This window comes from Tamandua tetradactyla, chromosome 8 (assembly GCF_023851605.1).
Source record: "Tamandua tetradactyla isolate mTamTet1 chromosome 8, mTamTet1.pri, whole genome shotgun sequence".
NCBI lineage: Eukaryota > Metazoa > Chordata > Mammalia > Pilosa > Myrmecophagidae > Tamandua > Tamandua tetradactyla.
Window position 1 is genome coordinate 69,898,700 of NC_135334.1, and position 22,670 is coordinate 69,921,369.

At 37.5% G+C, this 22,670-nt stretch overlaps 1 protein-coding gene and 1 pseudogene across 1 annotated transcript in view; both read left to right on the top strand.

The window, feature by feature from the left end:
- The window catches only part of LOC143643903 (UBX domain-containing protein 8-like), a 55,330-nt pseudogene extending 39,697 nt beyond the window's left edge, over positions 1 to 15,633 (top strand).
- Positions 1 to 22,670, top strand: part of MAP6 (microtubule associated protein 6) — a 103,959-nt gene that overhangs the window by 41,372 nt on the left and 39,917 nt on the right. The gene's annotated exons all lie outside the window — the stretch shown is intronic.

Sequence of the window (22,670 nt, forward strand, 5' to 3'; positions counted from 1 at the left end):
TCACTTTTTCAACTTTTTAAACAGTTGCTATATGGGGTAATGCTGACTTTCTTAGCTTTAGTGCTCTAACTGAGAGTCTCAGGTGTCTTGACTAAAAAATTAATCCAACAAATATTTTTTGAATACCACAGTGAACAAGACACTGTGTTAATCTAATAGCTGTTCGAAGGACAGAAAGAGTTTGTCTTCAGGTTACCTACAGTTTAGTATGGGAGCCAAAGCAGAGCTTAACTCTAACACTGTCTAAAATGGAGAGCTGAAGTAATAAAAGAGAATATTAATGGAATATTAATAGGAAGAGATATTTTCAAGAATACTTGCCCTGGCAAAGATTTAATGGAAAAAATGGTTTTCAGCCAGGGGAGAGAATCCCATATGCCGCTGCTTGTTGGCAAGTTTTCCAGCTTGTGCAAATTACTTAAAACCTATTAAAAAATGTGTATCCTGTTCATATCCCAAGGTTGTTCTGCAGATCAAGTAAAATATCTCAATATTTCTGTCGATGTGCACTGTCAAGGGACCTGCATCAGAATTGCCTGGACTGTTTGTTTAAAATGCAGCTTCCTGGAATGCAGGATCAGAACATCAGGATGGGTCCAGGAATCTTCATTTTTAACAAGCCACACACACCCACTCTAGGTGATTTTTAGATACACAAGAGTCTGAGACCAACATAGAGAAAACAGTGGTAGTCGCTTTCTAAAACTAAAGGGTAATATGCCATACGTGTAAAAGGGATTTTTATGTTCTTTTTACAGCTATAGCCTTCCCCATATTTGAGTATCTTTTTCATGTGCCTTAAATAAGAATTAGATTTGGATGCCTGTCTATTAGTGTCTGCTGAGCGAGATACACATAGATGACGACAGAGATACTGTCCTCAAAGCTCTGGCCCCTGCAGCTCTAGCTGTCTTGGGCAGGCTGCTAAGGGAGGCTAAAATTACGGATGTTCTGATATGACTCAGGAAGAAATGAAGCCAAGGAACCAAGTCCTCAGACTTGAGGAAGCTCAAATCACAGCTTGGCCTCTGATGCAGATGTGTCATTCAAAATTCCTTATTTATCCCCATGGATTTCTATTTTTACTTCAATTGTTAAAAAAGAACTGACAGACTAACTGGAAGTGATTTTGGCACTTTCAAGGGAAGATTAAAATTATTGAATAATTGCTGAGTCTTGCTTAGTTGGCCTTACCTAATTGGCTCTCAGCAGGTAGGTGCTATACAAGCCAGTGGTGATTGAAAGGGGTTGAGGAAACGAACATTTTGTGTGTACCTGATGCTACTTGTTTTACCTTGGTGTTGACATTTTTAAACCTCACAGCAGAACTGTGAGGTAAATTTTTCCCTTTTGGCTTTAGTAAGTGAAGCTCGGATCCATGAAGTCAGTTGGGTGAGGCTTCATGGTAGCACAAGGGGCGAGGATTTCAGTCCCGCTCTGTTTGGCTGCAGAGGCTCTTGGCTTTCCCAGGCAGACTGCCTCCAAGCAGATGCTGAATGCCTGGGGGGAGTTAAAAAGGCATGCTACTTTACCTCTTAACTAATTACTTTTACGATACCCTGGTGTATAACTCCCTTTTTATAGACTGATGACCTTTCAGTTTACTGACTTGCACAGAGATAAATTTTTATCAGATTTCTCACAGAACAACCAAAATCTTGACTGCCTAGTTAGCCCTGCATTTTCCTTCCCACTCCCCTAGTAATTACACAGTAATTATTATGTTAGTAATTACCTCATTAGTAATTTGATGTGAGAAAGCAAGATGAAAGAAAAATAAAAGGGCATCTCTTTATATCTACATGATTAGAAATGACAAATACAGTTTTAATAACCCTTAAACACTCATTAAAAGAAAAGGGGAAATTTTCTGCACAATATTTTGAAAAGTGTCAGCATCTCTCTTTTTTTGAGTTTTAGAGCTTTTGTAGGTGTACAGAAAAATTATGCAGAAAGTACAGAGTTTCCATTTAAGCATTCCTCCCAAAAGAAACCCCCCTACGCACAGAATTCCCTATTATTAATGTTTTGTATTAGTGTGGTGCATTTGTTACAACTGATGAACCAATATTATTATATTATTAACTAAAGCCCATAGTTTACATTAGGGTTCACTCTTCGAACATATCTTTTTATCAACGCATTTCTCTAAAGGTTTTCTTACTGTGTAAAGAGCCCATTTCTAAGTAAGGGAAGGTGCTGAAAGTTCTAGTAAGGAAGAGCAGCAGTAACAATCCTGAGCAGCCTCGCATCCCTCTATTCCCTCTCTGATCTTGGTGGAGATGAGGTGGGGAACTTTATTAAAACTGGAAAGGACCCTTGCCCTGATAAAGAAGCTAGTATCCAGATGGTTGGTCCCCCATGCCAGCATCACAGAGTCCCTTTTACTGAAATCAGGTCTGAAGCCTTGGGTACAGAGCCTTTGTCCTGCTCTGGCCCACTGGCACAATGTGGCCTCTGGCCCAGGAAATGCAACTCCAGGCTCCTCGGTGCAGCAGATGTGGCTTCTTACAGTCTGGCTTCATTGACTGCCATGCATCCCCATGTTCCTTACTCTCCAACGCCCTGAGCACAACACACACCTTAGGGTCTTTGTTGAATTTGTTTCACCATTTCCTTGGCCATGAAAAGCCCTAGGCCTCCCATCTTTGGTAGATTTGTGATCATCAAGATTCAACTTGTAATCCTCTTTGACATTTTTGCCACTGCCCCCCTTCCATAAAGTAGAATAGATCTCCTCATTTATGTGACCTTAGCACTTTTCAGATGCTTCCTGTATGGTAATAGTATAGTAGTAGTCCTTCATTCAGCAAATACCTTTACTCAGAGCCTTTCTGCCAGGTCTATATAGCTCTCCTAACCCGCTCCATTGTCATCTCTCATCTGGACTATTGAAGTAGCCTCCAATTGTTCTCCCCACTTTCTCTTTGTCCTCGTAGTATTTATTCTTAATACAGCAGCTAGAGCAAACCTAAAAAGAAAATCAAATCATGCTACTTAAGTTAGATCAGATCTGCTCAAAATCTTTTACGAGCTTCCCATATCATAGCAAAAAATCAAATCCCTTGCTATGATGTACAAGGCCCTCCATCACCTGCCCTCCCTTGACTGAGCTCATCTATTCTCCCTTGTTAGCTTCAATCCAAGTACACTGGCCTCTGTATTCTTCAAACACACCTCCTGCTTCAGGGTCTTTGCACTCTGCCTGGGACACTCTTCACAAGATGCCACGTTCTTCAGGTCTCTGCTCAAATATCACTCTATCAGAGAGGCTGTACTTGACCCCAGGTTGCACAGCACACATGACACACACAGCCATGGCTCTCTGTCATCTTTACTATTCTTGTTAGAACTTGGCACCATCTGACATATTACATAACTGCTTATTTGTTTGTCTGCTTCCCCTCACTAGAGTGTAAGTCACTGCTCTCCAAGGGAGCAGGAAGTTGTCTGTTTTGCTCTCTATAGTATCCCAATCTCCTATCTACAATACTTAGGTTAATATATGTTGAATAAATGATTGAGTGAATTAATTGGCATCAGTTACTCATTTAGCAATCCCTTAATAATACTTAATGATGGAAAACCATGATTTTTTAGGGTGTCTGCCAAAGGATAGAGATTTAATTTCAACTTATCTGAGGTTTTGCCCAAAGAACAAAAGGCAGGTGGACCTGTTGGAAAGATCATTTATCTTCAGAAACCCCATGGATGGAATTTATGAGCCAACTCTAGGAAACTTGGAGGACCCACTTAATGGAACAATTCTAATTCCCCATAAATGGTAACTAAAATGAGATACTTATATAAAGGTACATTATAGACTGTCAGGTTTTTTGCAGATAACTATTGTTGTTTTTAATGATGTAATACCGGCTACTTTAAAATGATCAGTCTATACTGGTGCAAAAGAAGAAAATGGACTAGGAAATGAGAGGTCTAAGTCCTGGCTGCAGCTCTGTCACTAATTTGCCATGTGACTTCACTTCCCCTCTCTCCACCTCATTTTCCCAATCTATAAAATTAACATATTGGGTTAAATTGTCTTTGGATGTCTACCAACTCTAAAATTCTAAGTCTCTGGGAATTGTTGGGTAGATAGTAGATGGTTGGATGGATGGATAGATGGATGTATGAATGGTTGACTCAAATTTTCATAACATTACCCCAGTCTTAATTCTCTTTGTTGGTTTTAGTCTCTTCTTATCAGTCTCTTCCAAATAAAACACCTAGAAGAGCCCTTCTCTTTATCTGAAAATTTGTTATATACACCCCTGAGGTCCTTATCTCTTCTTTGAGTAATGGACAGTTAGAAATCAGTAGATTATAAAATCATAGAAAGCAGAAGTGGTGTCAATTCAAGAATACTTATTCTGAAAGAAAGAAGGAGGAGGAGTGATATGTTGGGTTACATCCAAGAATCAAGGCAGCATGTAAAGAAATTCACGCAGCCTGCTTTACCCTTGATTCTCTGTATTTTGTATACTTTTGCACAAGAATTACAGAGAATTTCCAGGACATTGAATCTTCCCCCTGACAGATTGTTATCTCAGATGGCTGGACAAGGACAGACACAGAAGAGCAACTGAAAGAGAGATCTTGCCCACCTAACTTGGTGTCCTTGGGAAAATCTCGAGTTGGAATGGATGATAACAGAGAGGAAGCCTGCCCTGGATTCAGGCTACCATTTACTACTAGCTGGGTGCCTTTGGGTAAGACACCCTCTACTCCTCATTTTCCTGGGATGAAATAGAGTTAATGGGTTTGAAGCAAGGATTAAATAAGGCTCAGTGAGGTAAAGTAACTTGTCCCCAAGGACACAGATCTACTAATTTGAATGCCAAAGCTCTAGTAGGAGATGAATAAAAAAAAAAAAAAAGAAAGAAAGAAAAAAAAGAAACTCTCATAATTTTAGACTCTCCCTATCCATTAAATTAATGGACTTGAAGTAGGAAATGCCTGTGTGGTGCTCATAGAGGTATTTTCACTGTTGCCAAGGATTCACTTACAAACTTGAAGTCTACTGCAGCAATATATGCCAGAAATACCTTGGCAAGTGGTATTTGCTGGGTGGAATTGGATCACTCCATCTGAGTAACATAATTGGACACTCAGCATCTATCTCCTGGGACAACAGAGACTATCCCTTTTCACTGATCTCCTTTTAGACTTGACCTTTATATTTCCTCCTGTCTCCCCCTAAATATATTAAAGCACCCAAGGGTAAAAGTATATTCTCCTGCAATTGATTTTCACTGGTCTCATGTTGAGATCTGTGTTCAGAAGCAAGCCTGTGATCTTCTAATCACCAGCCTTTGAATCTGCCTCTTTTATTCCTTTTTTATGTTTGAATTTTGTAGCTCAGAAAGTCACCTGACAGCCATCCATTACTCTAGTTGTGAAAGTACATGTCCTGCATTTACTATGTCCTGCTGGCTTTGTGTTAAATTATCCCATCTGGAGGAGGGAATGTTAGGGGTTAGGCAAAAAGCAAAGATCAGGTAAGAAAAATGCTTCTGCTGTATTTCCTTAAATCCTTAAAACAACTTGGTAAGGTAAATGATATTATCGTTATCTTGCAAATGAGAAAGCTAAGGCTCAGAAAGATCAGAGGACTTGTTTGAACTTACATAGCTGATAAGTAACATAACTGGGATCCCAAACCCAAATTCTTTCTGATAAACCAAGCTTTGTTATTGTTGAGAATGAATGGAGATTGTAGAAGAGTTACCCAAAACACTTGTGTATTGCCTGCAATCTTACCAACAATAAAATTTTTACCCAGCCGTATCCCTTTGCAGTAGAAGAAAAATGAAACTGCAGATTGAACCAAAGGCCAAGGACTTGGGCTCAAAATTTGAACCTTCTGGTCAACAAGATTGACTTATTAAGCTTTGGACTAAAACCTAATGAGATGAAAGGACTCAAAGTCAAAGTACGTGTATCTCAAATCCAAGAGACTCTTACAGAATCTTAGATGGTGAGATTTCTCTCCAAGAGTTCAATGAGAGCCTTTGACTGTCTTTCCTGTCTCGTGAGTTATCAGCAGTCACTTTATGCTCATCCTCAAAACTGATAAAAGAAAAACGTTCACACAATTTAGGATCTCACAACTTTACTGAGAAATTAAGGAATTGGGTAGCATCCCATTCAGAAATTAGAAGGAGCTTCACCAAGGAAGTGGGAAAAGGAAGCTCCTATGGGCGAATGCAGAAGCACATAAGGAAATGTTCTGATTGGCTGGCATTAAATTTCCATGTTACGTAGGGTGGTCTTACAAAGTGGGGAGCAGATGTATAGTATGGTATGCTTTTCCATTGTGATAAGCTATCACTACTAAAGCAAACTAGTTTTTCACCAGATGTTGCTTATCTGTAGTTCAGTAGCATATGTTCCATTTTCTCAGAAATCTCTGTAACATAACAATTGTTTTTTGCATTTTTCAATATCCCTCAACTCTTCCAGCTTTGTCAGCAATTATGCACATTCCTGTAAGTACTCTCTCAGCTCTGTGCCTTCCTTACTTTTCTCCAAGTTTAACTCTGTGGAAAGTTGTGCCCAAAGAAAGAAACATTAAGAAACAGTTAACTTTGTTAGCAACATGTGCACACACTCTTGACTCTGTGCCTTCTTTTTCTGTGCCCTGCTTCCCCCTCCAATCATGCAGATTGCTTTCACATGGAGCCCTGATTTGCCTGCCTTCAGAGTGACTAGACTAGTCTCAGTAAGTTAGTTCCCTTAAATAAAGTTTTTGCCTCAAAAAAAAAAAAATGATGTGCAGTCACACTGGCACCCATTGCATGCTGCCTTGACCCAGGTATTATGCCAGGCCCTTTACAGACACTGTTTCCTTTACTCGTCACCTTTTATCCACATGATCATGATAATTCTAAAGTGATGTTCCTTAAAGTTTGTTCCTCTGGCCACCAGCCTTTGAATCACTAAAGAAACTTGTTAAAATTCGTGGTATCCTGGAGATTATTCTTATGCATTATACAGATGTCCCTTTTTAGTTTATGGTATATTAGAGTGGCTAGAGGGAAGTACCTGAAACTCTTGAGCTGTATATAACTATATAGCTTTTACAGTGTGATTATGTGATTGTGAAAACCTGTGTCTGGCACTCCTTTTATCCAAGGTATGGACAGATGAGTAAAAAATAAAAATAAAGATAAAAATAAATAAATAATAGGGAGAGATAAAGGGTAATAATTACATAGATTGAAATACTGTGGGTGAGTGAGAAGGAGAGGTAAGGGTTTTGGGATGTATGAGTTATTTTTTCTTTTTTTCTTGTTTTCTGGAGTCATACAAAAATGTTCTAAAAATGGTCATGGTGAAGAATACACAACTATATGATGATATTGTGAGCCATCAAATGTATAATGATTGGACTGTATAAGTGTGGATATTTCTCAATTAAAAAAATCCCTCAGGCATGGGTGACTTCCAGGGAAGATGGCAGAGTAGGGAGCTCCAAGACTCATAGTCTTTTCCCACGAAAAAGACTATTAAACAATCTGAAACAACTGTTTTGAAACTACAGTGGTCAGAAGAACACTGTACAACATCCCGGGAAGAGCAGGAGGAAGAGGCACATTAATTACGGTAAAGAATGTAAATTGCTCGTCCTCACTCTCACGGCAGGCCACTGCAGGATCTAGCCCCTGGCTAGCTACCGATGACAGAAAGGGGCATAAAAATCCTGTTCCCCAAGAGCAGGGGTGGGCATGACCTATCGCTGATCGCAGCTTTTGGTTAGCAAGTTCTGATTGCTGGTTTCTGGCTCTGAGGGCAGCCATTGTCTCAGCCCTCCCCAGACAGGGGCAGAGGTGGTGGAGGTATAAAGATGCAGTACTTCCTCAGGGCTGTGGGGGGCAATTGACTGCAGGGCTGCATTTGCTGGGCAGGACTGGAGGACAGGAAAGCTCTGCTTTGGGGAGATGTTGGCAGAGCCTTTGGTGGCTTTCCTGATCCCCTCCCCAGGGCAAGTTGGAGCCAGTTTGCACCCTCTTTTTGGGTCCCTGACCCTGATTCATCTGGGAAAGACTGACTTGGGAAAGTTCTTTCCAGGATGGCTTTCCTTCAGAATTTGCCCTCCAAGCAAAATCAGTGAGACAACAAAAGGAGTGAAAAACTATAGAGACAGACAGTCAGAGACCTGGAAGAGTGAGGTCTGTCTCCTGGGAAACAAACCTCTTGGGAAACAGAAGGGACAACCAAACTCCTACAAACAGGGGGACTCCAAAGCAATAACAAACAAAAGTACAGGACTGGACAGAGGCACAGAAAAATAGAAAACTGCACACTGCATTCATCTGGTGCAGACCTTCCTGATAGGTGGGCTGAAGCTTAAGGAAATCTCTGTCTTATCACTAGCTGGTTACAAAACCAAGAAACAGACATTCCAGGGAGTAAATCCCAGAATTAACTTTTTTTTTTTGCATGGGCAGACACTGGGAATCGAATCCAGGTCTCCAGCATGGCAGGCGAGAACTCTGCCTGCTGAGACACTGTGGCCCACCCCCGAGTTAACTTTTTTTTTCTTTTTTGGGTGCATGGTCTGGGAATCTAACCCAGGTCTCCCACATGGCAGGTGAGCACCACTGAACCACACAGTTAACATTTTAAAATATTACAATGTATAGCATGCAACAGAACAGTACAAGGCAAACAAACAACAACAACAACAACAACAAAAAAAAAAACCAGGAAATGATGGCCCATTGAAAGGAACAGGATGAAAATACAGAAAGTACCAATAAGGAAGACTGAACAAAGCCTTTAAGAAAAATTATCTTATCTTAAATATTATCTTTAAAATGAGCAAGGAGATGAAGAAAAATACAGAGAAAAAGTAAAGGCTATCTGGGAAACGATGAGTGAACAGTATGAGAATCTAAGTAAAGAGGTAGAGAGTTTAAAAAGGAGCCAAACGTAACTACTGGAGTTGAAGACCACAATAACTGAAAGGAAAAATGCCCAGGAGGGTTTCAAGTGCACATTGGAGCTGGCAAAAGAAAGAATCAATGAACTTGAAAATAACACACTTGAAATTAGTCAAGCTGGAGAGCAGAAAGAAAAAAGAAATAGTAAAAGCAAAAATAGCCTAAGACTACTATGGGACACCATCAAGCACCATCCAATATACACATTATTGGAGCCCCAGAAGGAGGAAAAAGTGAGAAAGAGGCAGAAGGAATAGCCAAAGAAATAATGAGAGAACTTCCCAAACTTAGCAAATGATATGAATATGCATATCCAAGAAGTTCAGAGAACATCAAACAGAATAAACATGAAGAAAAATGAACCACATTGTATATTGTGGTTCCAAATGCAAAGGAGAATGAGAGAATTCTGATATCTACAAGAGTTAAAAGCCACTTGTTATGTAAAAGTGAGTCCCAATGAGAGTGAGTGCCAACTTCTCATCAGAAACCATGGAGGCAAGAAGGCAATGCATTGAAATAGTTAAAGTGCTGAAGGAAAACTGCTGCCAGACAAGAATTTTGTATCCATTGAGACTTTGTTTTGAAAGGAGAAAAGAAAATAAATCAGAAGGAAAGATATATGATAAAGAAATCAGAAGGAAAGGTATATGATAAAGACTAAAATGTTATAATCTAGGAATGCCTAGAGTGTATAATGATAGTGACTAAATGTACAAATTTTAAAATGTTTTGCATGAGGAAGAACAAAGGAATGTCAGTAATGCAGGCTGTGAAAATAGATTGTAATTAATATTTTAAAACTTTAACTTATGTGTATGACTAAAGCAAAACATGTTTATTTGGTACAAAATTTATATTTCGACTAGTGCATTTCCTAATATAACTTATGTGGACAGCTTAATTGAACACCGTAAATACATGGAACCTTGAGTAGAGCATGAGATTTTGTAGGTTTATCCAGAGTGATGCCTTGATAAATCCCAGAAGATTTGAGCAGTGAATAAAAAAGTATTTGCAAAGTCCCCTTGGGGAAATGGTAAGAAAGGGGGAAAATTCAGCTTCCCCAAGTGGAGAATTTTGATATTCTCACAAGCAGTAGGGACAACCAAAGCAATAGGCTGAGCCCCCAAACTTGGGGTTTGTTCATATGAAACTTAACCCCACAAAGGATAGGCTAAGCCTACTTAATATTAGGCCCAAGAGTTATCCCCCCAAAAGAACCTCTTCTGTTGCTCAGATGTGGCCTCTCTCTCTCTCAACCAACACGACAAGCAAACTCACTGCCCTCCCCCTCTGTACATAGGACATGACTCCCAGGGGTGTGGACCTTCCTGGCAACATGGGACAGAAATCCTAGAATGAGCTGGGACTCAGCACCAAGGGATTGAGAAAACTTTCTCCACCTAAAGGGTAAAGAGAGAAATGAGACAAAGTGTCAATGGCTGGGAGATTCCAAACAGAGTCGAGAGGTTATTTTTATGCATTAAATAAATATCACCTTTTTAGTTAAGGTATATTGGAGAGGCTGGAGGGAAGTGCCTGAAAATGTAGAGCTGTGTTCCAGTAGCCATGTTTCTTGAAAATGATTGTATAGTGATACAGCTTTTGCAGTGTGGCTGTGTGATTGTGAGAAACTTGTGTCTGATGCTTCTTTCATCTATGTTATCGATAGATCACATATGGATTGAAAATAAATAAATAAATAATAGGGGGAACAAATATTAAAATAAATTTAGCATATTGAAAAAAAAAAGGAGAGGGGAAGATTAATACATTTCCAGATAAAAGCTAAGGGAGCTCATCACCTAGAAACTGGCCTTACAACAATGTTAAAAGGAGTTCTTCAGACTGAAAGGAAAGAACACTAGGCAGTGGTTCAAAGAGGTATAAAGGTCTGTGGTAAAATTAGCCATTTGGGTTCATAAATGCCAGTATCATTGTATTGTATTGTTTGATATGTAACTCTACTTCTTTTTTTTTTTTAATTTGTATTTCTTTTATTGCAGGGTACTGGCAATTTGATTATCTGGCTTTTATGTAAAAAATACCTTTATTTCATGTTCATTTTTTTTAGCGATAGCAGCTTTATTCATAATAGCTAAAAAACTGAAAAAAAACATACTTCAATGGGTGAATAACTAAACAAACTGAGATACACTCATACCATAGAATGATACTCAGTAATCAGCAAAGAAATGAACTACTGATACACACAACATAGAATCACTTTCGTTTTCAACGAATGGCTTAGAGAGCAGAGAAGAAACAATAAAACATTTTAACAACCCAGAATACGTTTTTGACAAAAAAAAAAAAATCGATGACAGTGAGGTACCTACAGGTCACTTGCATGCAATTTCCTCTCCAGTCTCTTAAGTACAATTGGTTTACATAACACTTAAATTTAACTTTACAAAAATAGATTCCAATATCTGAAGTCCAGATTTTATGGCTGTAGTTTTCAATAAATTAGCATGATTCCCAATGATGCTTATATAAGTTGGTGGTTATTATGTATCATTGGAGAGAAAACAAATTAATACTCTCTCTTTGTTTTAACAAATTTTCAGTATTACAGTTGGTAAAGAATATGTCAGTTTACCCTTAGGATATATATTAAAAATTGTTATAGAAACTTTCAAATATTCCCAAGGCTACCTTGTATCATTGAGTCTCTGTTGTTTGAAGAGGTCAGTATTTTGATGTTTTCCCCATTACTGATTACACTTCATCACTTTCTTGCCAGGAGGAATTGATACTCAATGTGGAATGAATTTCAGTTGAAAGGTTTTCCACATGCATTCTATTTATAGAGTTTCTCCCCTGTATGAGTCCTCTGATGATTAGTAAGGGATAAGCTCTGACTAAAAGCTTTCCCACATTCTTTACATCTATAAGGCCTTTCTCCTGTATGAATTCTCATACTCAGAAGAGATGAACGTTGTCTGAAAGCCTTCCCACATACTTTACAGTTAAATGGTTTCTCTCTAGTGTGAATTCTCTGGTGCTGAATGTAACTCTACTTCTTACTTCCTGCAGGTGTTAAAATGAAAATGCCTAAAAAGTAATGATAAATCTAGGTTTTTGGACATACATGTACAAAGATATAAGTGGTAACAAATATAAAAAATGGTGGGGAGATAGAAGTGTATAGGAAAAATATATGTGTCTGCTATTGAAGTCAAGTTGGTATTAAACCAAATATGATTAGTATATATTTAGTATGTTAAACTTTAACTCCATGGTAACCACAAGGAAAATAGATGAAAAATATATCCAGATAAAAGTAAGAAAGCACTCAATATGGCATAACACACACACACAAAAACAAATAAATATGAGTAGGCTTTAATGGATGTGAGTCATAAAAAAGGTATGACTAACAAAGTCTAAATAGAAAAATGGAAGAAAACGTCCTGTATTATCAGTAGTGACTTTAAATGTAAATGGTCTAAACTCCCCAGTGAAAAGGCAGAGATTGGGGAAAGGATAAGAAAGCATGATCCAACTATATGCCATCTGCAAGAGACTCACCTTAAAGTGAAAGACACAAGTAGGTTGGAAAAATATATACTATGCAAGTAGTAACCAAAAGAGAGTTGGGGTGGCTATACTAATATCAGATAAAATAGACTTGAAGTAAAAAACAGTTATGAGGAGGAAAGATGGTCATTATATACTGATAAAGGGGATCATTCAAAAAGAAGATAAAACGATTAAAAATATATATGCCCTGTTCTAGTTTGCTAGCTGCCTGAATGCAATATACTGGAAATGGAATGGTTTTAAAAAGGGGAATTTAATGAGTTGTTAGTTTACAGTTCTAAGGCTGAGAAAATGTCCCAATTAAAACAAGTCTATAGAAATGTCCAATTAAAGGCATCCAGGGAAAGATACCTTGGTTCAAGAAGGTCAGTGAAGTTCAGGGTTTCTCTCTCATCTGGAAGGGCACATGGCGAACACAGTCAGAGTTCTTTCTCATCTGGAAAGGCACATGGTGAACACGGCCAGGGTTCCTCTCTCATCCGAAAGGGCACATGGCAAACACGGCATCATCTGCTAGCTTCTTCTCCTGGCTTCGTGTTTCATGAAGCTCCCCAGGAGGCGTTTTCCTTCTTCATCTCCAAAGGTCGCTGGTTCATGGACTCTCTGCTTTGTGGTGCTGCAGCATTCTCTGCTCTCTCCAAATCTCTTTCATTCTCCAAAATGTTTCCTCTTTTATAGGACTTCAGAAACTAATCAAGACCCACCCGAATGGGTGGAGACATGTCATCACCTAATCCAGCTCAACAACCACTCTCAATTGCATCACACCTCCAGGGAGATGATCTAATTACAGTTTCAAACATACAATGCTGAATTAGGGATTAGAAGAAATGGCTGCTTTTGCAAAATGGGATTAGGATTAAAACATGGCTTTTCGGTTCCCTATAATAGGTCTGCACGCACAAGAATGGATTAAAAGAGAATGGCCTTATATTGAAGGTGAACATGATTGAAAGGGGTTGTATATGTCCCACTGATTAACACTCCAAATATAAATAAATTCTTGCATGAGCTACAAAAAAAAAAAAAAAAAAAAAACATGACTTTTCTAGGGGACACACATCCTTTCAAACCAGCACATGCCCCTAAAAGCAGAGACCCAGAATATATGAAGCAAATACTGACAGATTTGAAGGGAGAAAATTGTGGCTCTACATTAGTAGGGGAAACTTTACACACCACTCTCAATAATAAATGGAACATCTAGTCAAAAGATCAATAAGGAAGTACAGGATTTGAATTATGCACTAAACCAACTAGACCTTACAAACATATATGGACTACTGCAGTCAACAGAAACAGAATACACGTTCTTCTCAAGTGCACATGGATCATTCTCCAGGATAGACCATATGATGGTCACAAAACAAGCCTCAATAAATGCAAAAATATCAAAATCATACAAGGTCTATTCTCTGCCCACAACAGAATGAAGCTAGAAACCAGTAACAGAGAGGGAAATTGAAAATTCATAAATATGTGGAAATTAAGCATCATACTCTTAAACAACTAATGCATTAAGGAGGAAATCTGAAATGAAATTAGGGAATATCTTGAGGCAAATGAAAATGAAAATACCACAAACCAAAACTTATGGGATGCAGTAAAGGCAGTGTTGAAAGGGAAATTTATAGCTCTAAATGTTTTCATTAAAAAAGAAGAAAAGGGCAGGCCATGGTGGCTCACTAGCAGAGTTCTCATCTGCCATGCCGGAGACATGGGTTCAATTCCCGGTTCCTGCCCGTGTAAAATCATAATAATAAAATAATATAAAAATAAAAGAGAAGAAAGGGGGTACAAAGGTAGTTCTACTGAATTCTACTGTTGTAGAATTTTTGCCTGCCGTTCAGGAGACCCAGGTTTGATTCCCAGCCCATGCACTTCCCAAACAAACAAAAGAAACCAACAAAACCAAACAAACAAACAAAAAATTCAACAAATGGTGCTGGAAAAATGGGATACTCACATGGAAAAAGAATGAAATGTGACCCCGCCATCACAGCCTTCAAAAAAAAAGAAGAAAGACTTCAAATCAGAGGTCTAACCCCAAAACTGGAAGAACTAGAAAAAGAAGAGCAAACTAAACCCAAAGTGAATAGAAGGAAGGAAGTAACAACAAGATTAGAACAGAGGTAGATGAAATAGAAAACAAAAAACAATAGAATCAACAAACCAGAAGTTGGTTCTTTGAAAAGATCAACAAAAATAGACAAACCTTTAGCTAGACTGACAAAAAGAAAAAGAGAGGGGAGGCTGGAGCAATAAACATAAGGGGGAGACTGGCACAGAATAAGTCCCGATTTGAGTCCTAATTATAAGCCAAGTGCTGTTTATCATCTCATTTGATCTTCCGTGCAACTGTGGGAGGAATTCAAGATCTCATTTTGCTATGTGGCCAGATTTTCTTACTGCGTACTCTTACTTTAACCATTTCTGTGACTACATCATGGCTTAATTCATTTAAATCTTCCCAAGTTCATCTGAAAGAAGAGAAGAATGAGAAAAGGCAAAAACTTGTGAGAAAAAAAGAGCAAGAGGCACAGAGTGAAAAGGCCAGCAGATACATAGAGAAGGTTATAAAACCTCACCAGGAAATGAAATTGAAAAAATTGGAAGAGAGCTTTTATCGAATGTTGGGTGAAAACTGGAAGTTAAGCAATGATCACAAGCTTAGGGATGACAAAGAGTTGGTACTTGAAAATGCCAGCCAGACATCTAAAACTTCAAACAGAGAAGCTGCAAGGAGACGGAACTTGCTTGAACCTGTAAGCAAACTTTCACAACCTCCTGAACAATCTACGCAGAAGCTTCTTGATTTACCTAAAGAACCTCCTAAAACAGCTTAAGTAATTACTGTGGCTCTCTGATGTCTAATTGTGATGTTCTGAAGAGAAGGTTTTTAAAAAGACTTGCAGTTCACAGGTCTTACTTGACTAGAGGATGAAAATTGGTTACTACATAGGAAATCTTTCTACTTCCTTTCCCAGAAGGCCTCTGAAGTGGAGAGAACTTGTTCATTGGAAGACATAGGAATTATGGTGGATACTGTAGTCAGTATGGAAGAGAAAGTGCAGGGCAACTAATTAAGAAATGAGAACTACCTGTTCTATACAAAATCAGTTGTGCCATGCCCATACAGGACAATAAAGGATTCACTAAAAAAGAAAAAGAAAGAGGTTATAAATAACGAATCAGACATGAAAAGGGGACATTACTACCAACCCCACTGAAATAAAAAGGATTATAAGAGTATACTATGAACAACTGTATGCCAATAAATTATATAACCTAGATGAAATAGAAAAATTCTTAGAAACACTCAAACAATCTACATTGACTCAAGAAGAAATAAAAGATCTCAATGAACCAATTACTAATAAAGAAATGGAATCAGTCATTAAAACAAAAGAAAACAAAACAACAGACCCTCCCAACAACAACAAAAAAGCTCAGGACCCAAATGACTCCTCAGGGCACTTCTACCAGGCATTCTAAGAAGGCTTGACTCTAGTTCTGCTCAAATTCTTCCAAAAAACTGTAGAGAAGAGAACACTCCCTAACTCATTCTGTGAGGCCAACATCACTCTCATACCAAAGCCAGATAAAGATACAAGAACAGAAAACTGAAGGTCAATATCTCTCATGACTATAGATACAGAAATCCTCCACAAAATATTAGCAAACCAAATCCAACAGCATATTAAAAGAATTACACACCATGATCAAGTGGTATGCAAGACTGGTTCAACATAAGAAAATTAATTAATGTATGACATTAACAGAATGAAGCAACAAGACCAAATGATCATCTCATTTGATTCAGAAAAGCCTTTTGACAAAATACAGCACCACTTCTTGATAAAAAAAAAAAAAAAAAAACTTAAAGCACTAGGACTAGAAAGAAACTTCCTTAATATGATAAGGGGCATATAAGAAAAGCTCACAGCTAACACTCCACTTAATGGTGAAAAACTGAATGCTTTCCCTCTGAGATCAGAAACATGACAAGGATGCCCACTGCCACTACTACTTTCAACATTTTACTGGAAGTTCTTGCCTGAGCAATTAGGCAAGAAAAAGAAATAAATGACATCAAATGAAAAGGAAGAAGTAAAAATTTCCCTATTTGCAGATGATATAATCCTATATACAGAAAACCCTGACAAATCCACAACAAAGCTCCTAGAGCTAATAAATGAGTTCAGCAGAGTGTCAAGATACAAGATCAGCATCCAAAAAATGAGTAGTGTTTCTATAGTCAACAATGAACAATCAAAAGAAGAAATCAAGGGAAAAAATTCCATTCACAATAGCAAAACTAAAAGAATCAAATATCAAGGAATAAATATAACCAAGGACTTATACATAGAAAACTACAAAACATTGCTAAAAGAAACCAAAGAAAGGGTGGGGTGGTAAAGGGTAGTTCAGTGGTAGAATTCTCATCTGCCATGCGGGAGACCCAGGTTCAATTCCCAGCCCCTGCATTTCCAGAAAACAAAACAAAACAAGCAAGGAAACAAACAAACAAACAAAAAATTCAACCAATTGTGCTGTGATAACAAGATACTCACATGGAAAAAGAATGAAATGTCGCCCCAGCCACATGCATACAAAGAAAAGAAGAAAGAAAAAGAAACTAAAGAAGACCTGAATAAATGGAAGGATAGTCCGTGTTCATAGATTGGAAGACTAAGTCAATACGACACAAAACAATTTATAGATTCAATGTAATCCCAATCAAAATTCCAACAACCTTCTTTGCATAATGGAAAAGCCATTCATCAAATTTATATGGAAGGGTAAGGGGTGCCAAATATCTAAAGCCGTCTTGAAAAAAGAAGAATGAAATTGGAGGATTCACACTTCCTTGATCTTAAAACTTATTACAAAGCCACAGTAATCAAAACAGCGTGATACTGGCACAAGGACAGACATATAAACCAATGGAATACAATTCAGAGCTCAGAAATCAACCCTCATATTTATGGCCAACTGATTTTTGATAAAGTGGTAAAGATCACTCGATTTGGAAACAATAGTCTCTTCAACAAATGGTTCTGGAAAAACTGGAACTCCATTTGCAAAAAGAAGAAGGAAGACCCCCTCCTCACATCATATATGAAATTCAAGTCAAAATGGATCAAAGAACTTAATATAAGAGCTTGAACTATCAGACTTCTAGAGGAAAACATAGGGAAGCATCTTCAGGACCTTGTGCTAGACAATAATTTCTAAGACTTTACACCCAAAGTACAAACAAAAAAGGGTGAAATAGATAACTGGGACCTCACCAAAATTTAAAATTTTTGTTCCTTAAAGGACTATCATGACAACCTACACAATAAGAGAAAATATTTAGAAACCACATATCTAATAAAGGATTAGTATTCAGAATATATATTTTTAAAAATCCTTCAACTTAACAACAAAAATGCAAGCAACCCAATTAAAAAATGGGCAAAAGACTTGCACTGACATCTCTCTAAAGAAGATATACAAATAACAACAACAAAAAAAGCACATAAAATAATGCTCTATATCCTTAACCAGTAGGGAAATGCAAATCAAAGCCACAATAAGATACTGCTTCATATCCATTAGAATGGCTGCTATTTAAAAAAAAAAAAAAAACAAGTTTGGAGAAGATGCAGAGAGATAGGAACACTCATTCATTGCTGGTAGCAATATAAAATGGTACAGCAGCTGTAGAAGACAGTTTAGCAGTTCCTCAGGAAGTTAAGTATAGAACTACCATATAACCTGGCAATCCAACTACTAGGTATATACCCCAAAGAATTGAAAGCAGGGATTCAAATGGGTATTTACTCTGTGATGTTCACAACATCAGTATTCGCAATTGCCAAAGATGGAAGCAACTCAAATATCCATCAACCAATGAATAGATAAACACAATGTCATATATACACACAATGGAATATTATTCAGTCATAAAAAGGAATGAAGTTCTGATACATGCAACAACATGGATGAACCTTGAAGACACTGTGTTGCATGAAACAAGCCAGACACAAAAGACAAATATTTTATGGTCTCACCATTTTGAAACATAAGCAAATTTATTGAGTCAGAATCTAGAATATAGATTACAAGGGACTGTGTGGGGATAGGGAATGGGAAGTTAAGACTTAAAATGTAAAGAATTCCAAATTTCTATTTGGAATGATAGAAATTTTTTGGTAATGGATGGTGGTGATGATAGCAAAACATTGTGAACAAAATTAACAGCACTGAAATATATATCTGAATATGATTCAAAGAGGAAATGTTAGATTATATATATGGTAACAGATAAAATTTTTTAATTTTTAAAAAATCCATGAAACTACACAAACAATGAACCCTAAGTTAAACCGTGGATTTTGATTAGTAGTACAATTATAAAAATATGCTATCATGAATATTAAGAAATGTTCCACACCAGTGCAAAGTATTGGTGGTGAGGTAATAAAAAAATTGCAAGGGTGGAACTGGAGGAATTTTTATTGTTAGCAAATTCCCAGGTAGTGTTTGGCACTCAAGTTTAAGAACAGTTGTTCTTAGAAAGTGATAAATCCTTGTTATTAATGAAATGCTCAAAATCACTACCCTTTTTGAAGGCTTTTTAAGTTAAGAATCTTGTAATTTAAAATTCAGTATGGATTTTTTTTTTTATATGCTGTATGGCAGGGGTCACATTTCATTCTTTTTCCATGTGAGTATCCCATTATTGTAGCGCCATTTGTTGAACTTTTGTTTTTTCTTTCTTTTATTTGCTTGTTTTTGGGAAGTGCATGGGCCAGAATCGAACCCAGGTCTCTTGCGTAGCAGGTGAGAATTCCACCCCTGAACTACCCTTGCACCCCCTCAGTTGTGGATTTTTAAAATATATTTTGACTTTTAAATGAATAATGAGTTTAGGAAGGGTATGAGTAGAAAACTGGAAGGCAGTATAGGGCTGCATTAGATAAATTCAATTCATACTCAAGGAATTTGGGGGAATTTATTTTTCAGATTGACTAGTAGGTCACAACTGTACAATTCAAGTCCTGACATAAATAGTCTGAAATTTTGCCTCTGGTCTACACTATTGTAATATTCTATGATAGATCAAGTAAACCTCTTTTAAATATTTAAGTAAAATATTCATAATAAACTATATCCACACTCCTCAACAAAAGGGCCAAGACATTTCAGTGGAGAAAGAAGTCCTTTCAACAAATGGTGCTGGGACTACTGGATATCCACATGCAAAATAATGCAGTTGGATGGCTACATCACACCATGCACAAAAATTAACAAAAAATACACCAAAGACCTAAATATAAAAGCTAAAACTATAAAACTCTTAGAACAGATGATTGTATAATGATATAGCTTTCGTAATATGACTATGTGGTTGTGAAAACCTTGGGTCTGATGCTTCTTTTATCTACCTTAAGGACAAATGCATAAAACATATGGGTTAAAAATAAATAAATAATAGGGGAACAAATGTTAAAATAAATTTAGTAGATTGAAATGCTAGTGATCAATGAAAGGGAGGGGTAAGGAGTATGGTATGTATAAATATTTTTTCTGTTTTCTTTTTATTTCTTTTTCTGAATTGATGCAACTGTTCTAAGAAATGATCATGATGATGAATATACAACTATTTGATAAAAAAAGAATGTTCATATTGTATGTTGATTGGTTTTATTAATAAAAATTAAAGAAAAAAACTCTTAGAATAAATCTTCATGATCTTGGGCTGGGCAATGGTTTCTTAGAATCAACCCCCCAAGCAAAAGAAACAAAAGAAAAAATAGATCAAAATTAAAAATATTTTATGCTGCAGACCCTACCACCAAGAAAGTAAAAAGACTACCCATGGAATGGGAGAAAATATTTGAAAATCATATATCTGTTAATGAACTTGTATCCAGAATATATAAAGAACTCATATAACTCATTAATAAAAAGACAAATAACCCAATTAAAAATGGGCAAAAGATCTGAATAGGCATTTCTTCAAAGAAGAGATACAAATAGCCAATAAACACATGAAAAGATGTCCAATATCATTAGCCATCAGGGAAATGTAGATCAAAACCATAATGAGGTACCACTTCACACCCGCTAGGATGTCTGAAGTAAAAGAGAAAGACAATATCAAGTGTTAGTGAAGATGTGGAGACACTGGAATTCTTATACATTGCTGGTGGGAATGTGAAATGATACAGCTGCTATGGAAAATGGTTTGGCAGTCCCTCAAAAAGTTAAGCATAGAACTACCACATGACCCAGCAATTCTACTGCTAGGTGTATGCCCCGAAGATTTGAAAACAGGGACCCAAATAGCTATTTCTATATGAATGTTCACAAAAGCATTGTCATAATAGCCAAAAGGTGAAAACAACCCAAGTGTCCATCAGCAGATGAATAGATGAACAAAATGTGGCATATTCATGCAATGGAATAATATTCAACTATGAAAAGCAATGAGGTGTTATTAGATGCTACAAAATGAATGAACTTTGAACACATCATAAGTAAAATAAGCTGTGCCAGTTTGAAATTCTCATATGTGCCAGAAAAGCCATGTTCTTTCATCTTAATAAAATATTGCTGAATGGGATCTTTTTTATTGTTTCCATGGAGACATAACCCACCCAGTTGTGGGTAGCAACTTTTGATTAGGTGGTTTCCATGGAGATGTGTTGCTGTCCATTCAAGATGGGGTTGCTTTCCAGAGCCCTTTAAGGGGGAGCCATTTTGGGAAAAGCTTCAGTGCCAACACCACCAGAGACCTTTGGAGATGAAAAGGGAGAATCCCCCAGAGGAGCTTCATGAAACAAAAAGCCAGAAGGCACATAGCAGATGTTGCCATGTGCCTTCCCAGCTGGCAGAGGTGTTCTAGATCCATTGGCCTTTCTTGAATCAAAGTATCTTTCTCTGGAGGCCTTAGTTTGGACATTTTAATGCCTTAGAACTGTAAGCTTACAAATTAAGACATTCTCTTTTAAAAGCCGTTCCATTTCTGGTATACTGCATTCTGGCAGCTTCAACAAATTAAAATGTAAGCCAAACACAAAAAGGACAAATACTGTTATGATTGAGCTTATATGAAATGTTATATGAAATAAAATGTGGTATATCTGTACAATGAAATATTATTCAGTTATAAAAAGGAATGAAGCACTGATGCGTGCTACAACATGGATCAACTTTGAAAACGTGCTAAGTGAAAGATGCCAGACCCAAAAGGACACGTACTAAATGATATCATTTATATGACACATGCAGAATAGGTAAATCCATAGAGACAAAAAGCAGACTAGTTGCCAGGGGTGAGCAGGAGGAGGGGATGGTGAGTGGATAGCTAATGGGTATGGAGTTTCCTTTTGGGATGATGAAAATGTTTTAGAACTAGATAGAAGTAATAGTTGTACAACATTATGAATGTACTAAAGGCCACTGAATTATACATTTTAAATGGGCAAAGTATATGGTATGCTTGAAATTTTTTCCAAAAAAAAATAAGCCTGAGTCCCCCAATTCATTCCCCCATTTCCTGCCCCACAGTCTAGTAGGGAAACAGCTATGTTAAAGGAATAATGTTACTACAGTATTATAGCAGGTATTCCTATGAAGTGTTATGATTTCCCTGTTTGAAAACATATATCAGAAAGTCAGTTATTCTTTTTGGCAGAATGAATGAGTAGCAGAGAAAGAAGATAGCTTTTTGAGCTTGGGGATCATGGCAGACAAGGGCATTCTGAGCAAAGGAGAGAATGTAGAAAGGGCAAGCCCACTGGGGAATTGTGGCCACCTGGATAGGGTTCCCAAGAGAAGGGGCTTGAAGAGATGTCAGGCACAATGCTGGCACATAGTGGGATCTCAGAAAATATTTGAACAAATAAACAAAAGAGAGGGGGAAGTTAGAATTGATATGTAAAGGACTTTGTGTGCCATGCTAATGGTTGTTGCTTTATCCCGCAGGCAGTGGGGACCAGAGGAAGTATTTAAGACCAGGAGTCACCTGCTGGTTCTGTGTCGCTTGCAGGTTGATTTCAGGGAGAGGGTGGAGACAGATCAGTTAGAGCTCCTTGAGGAAGATAATGATAATGACAGTGGTGGTGGTGGTGGTGGTTGTGATTATTATAACAGCAGCAAATGCACACACAATACAGA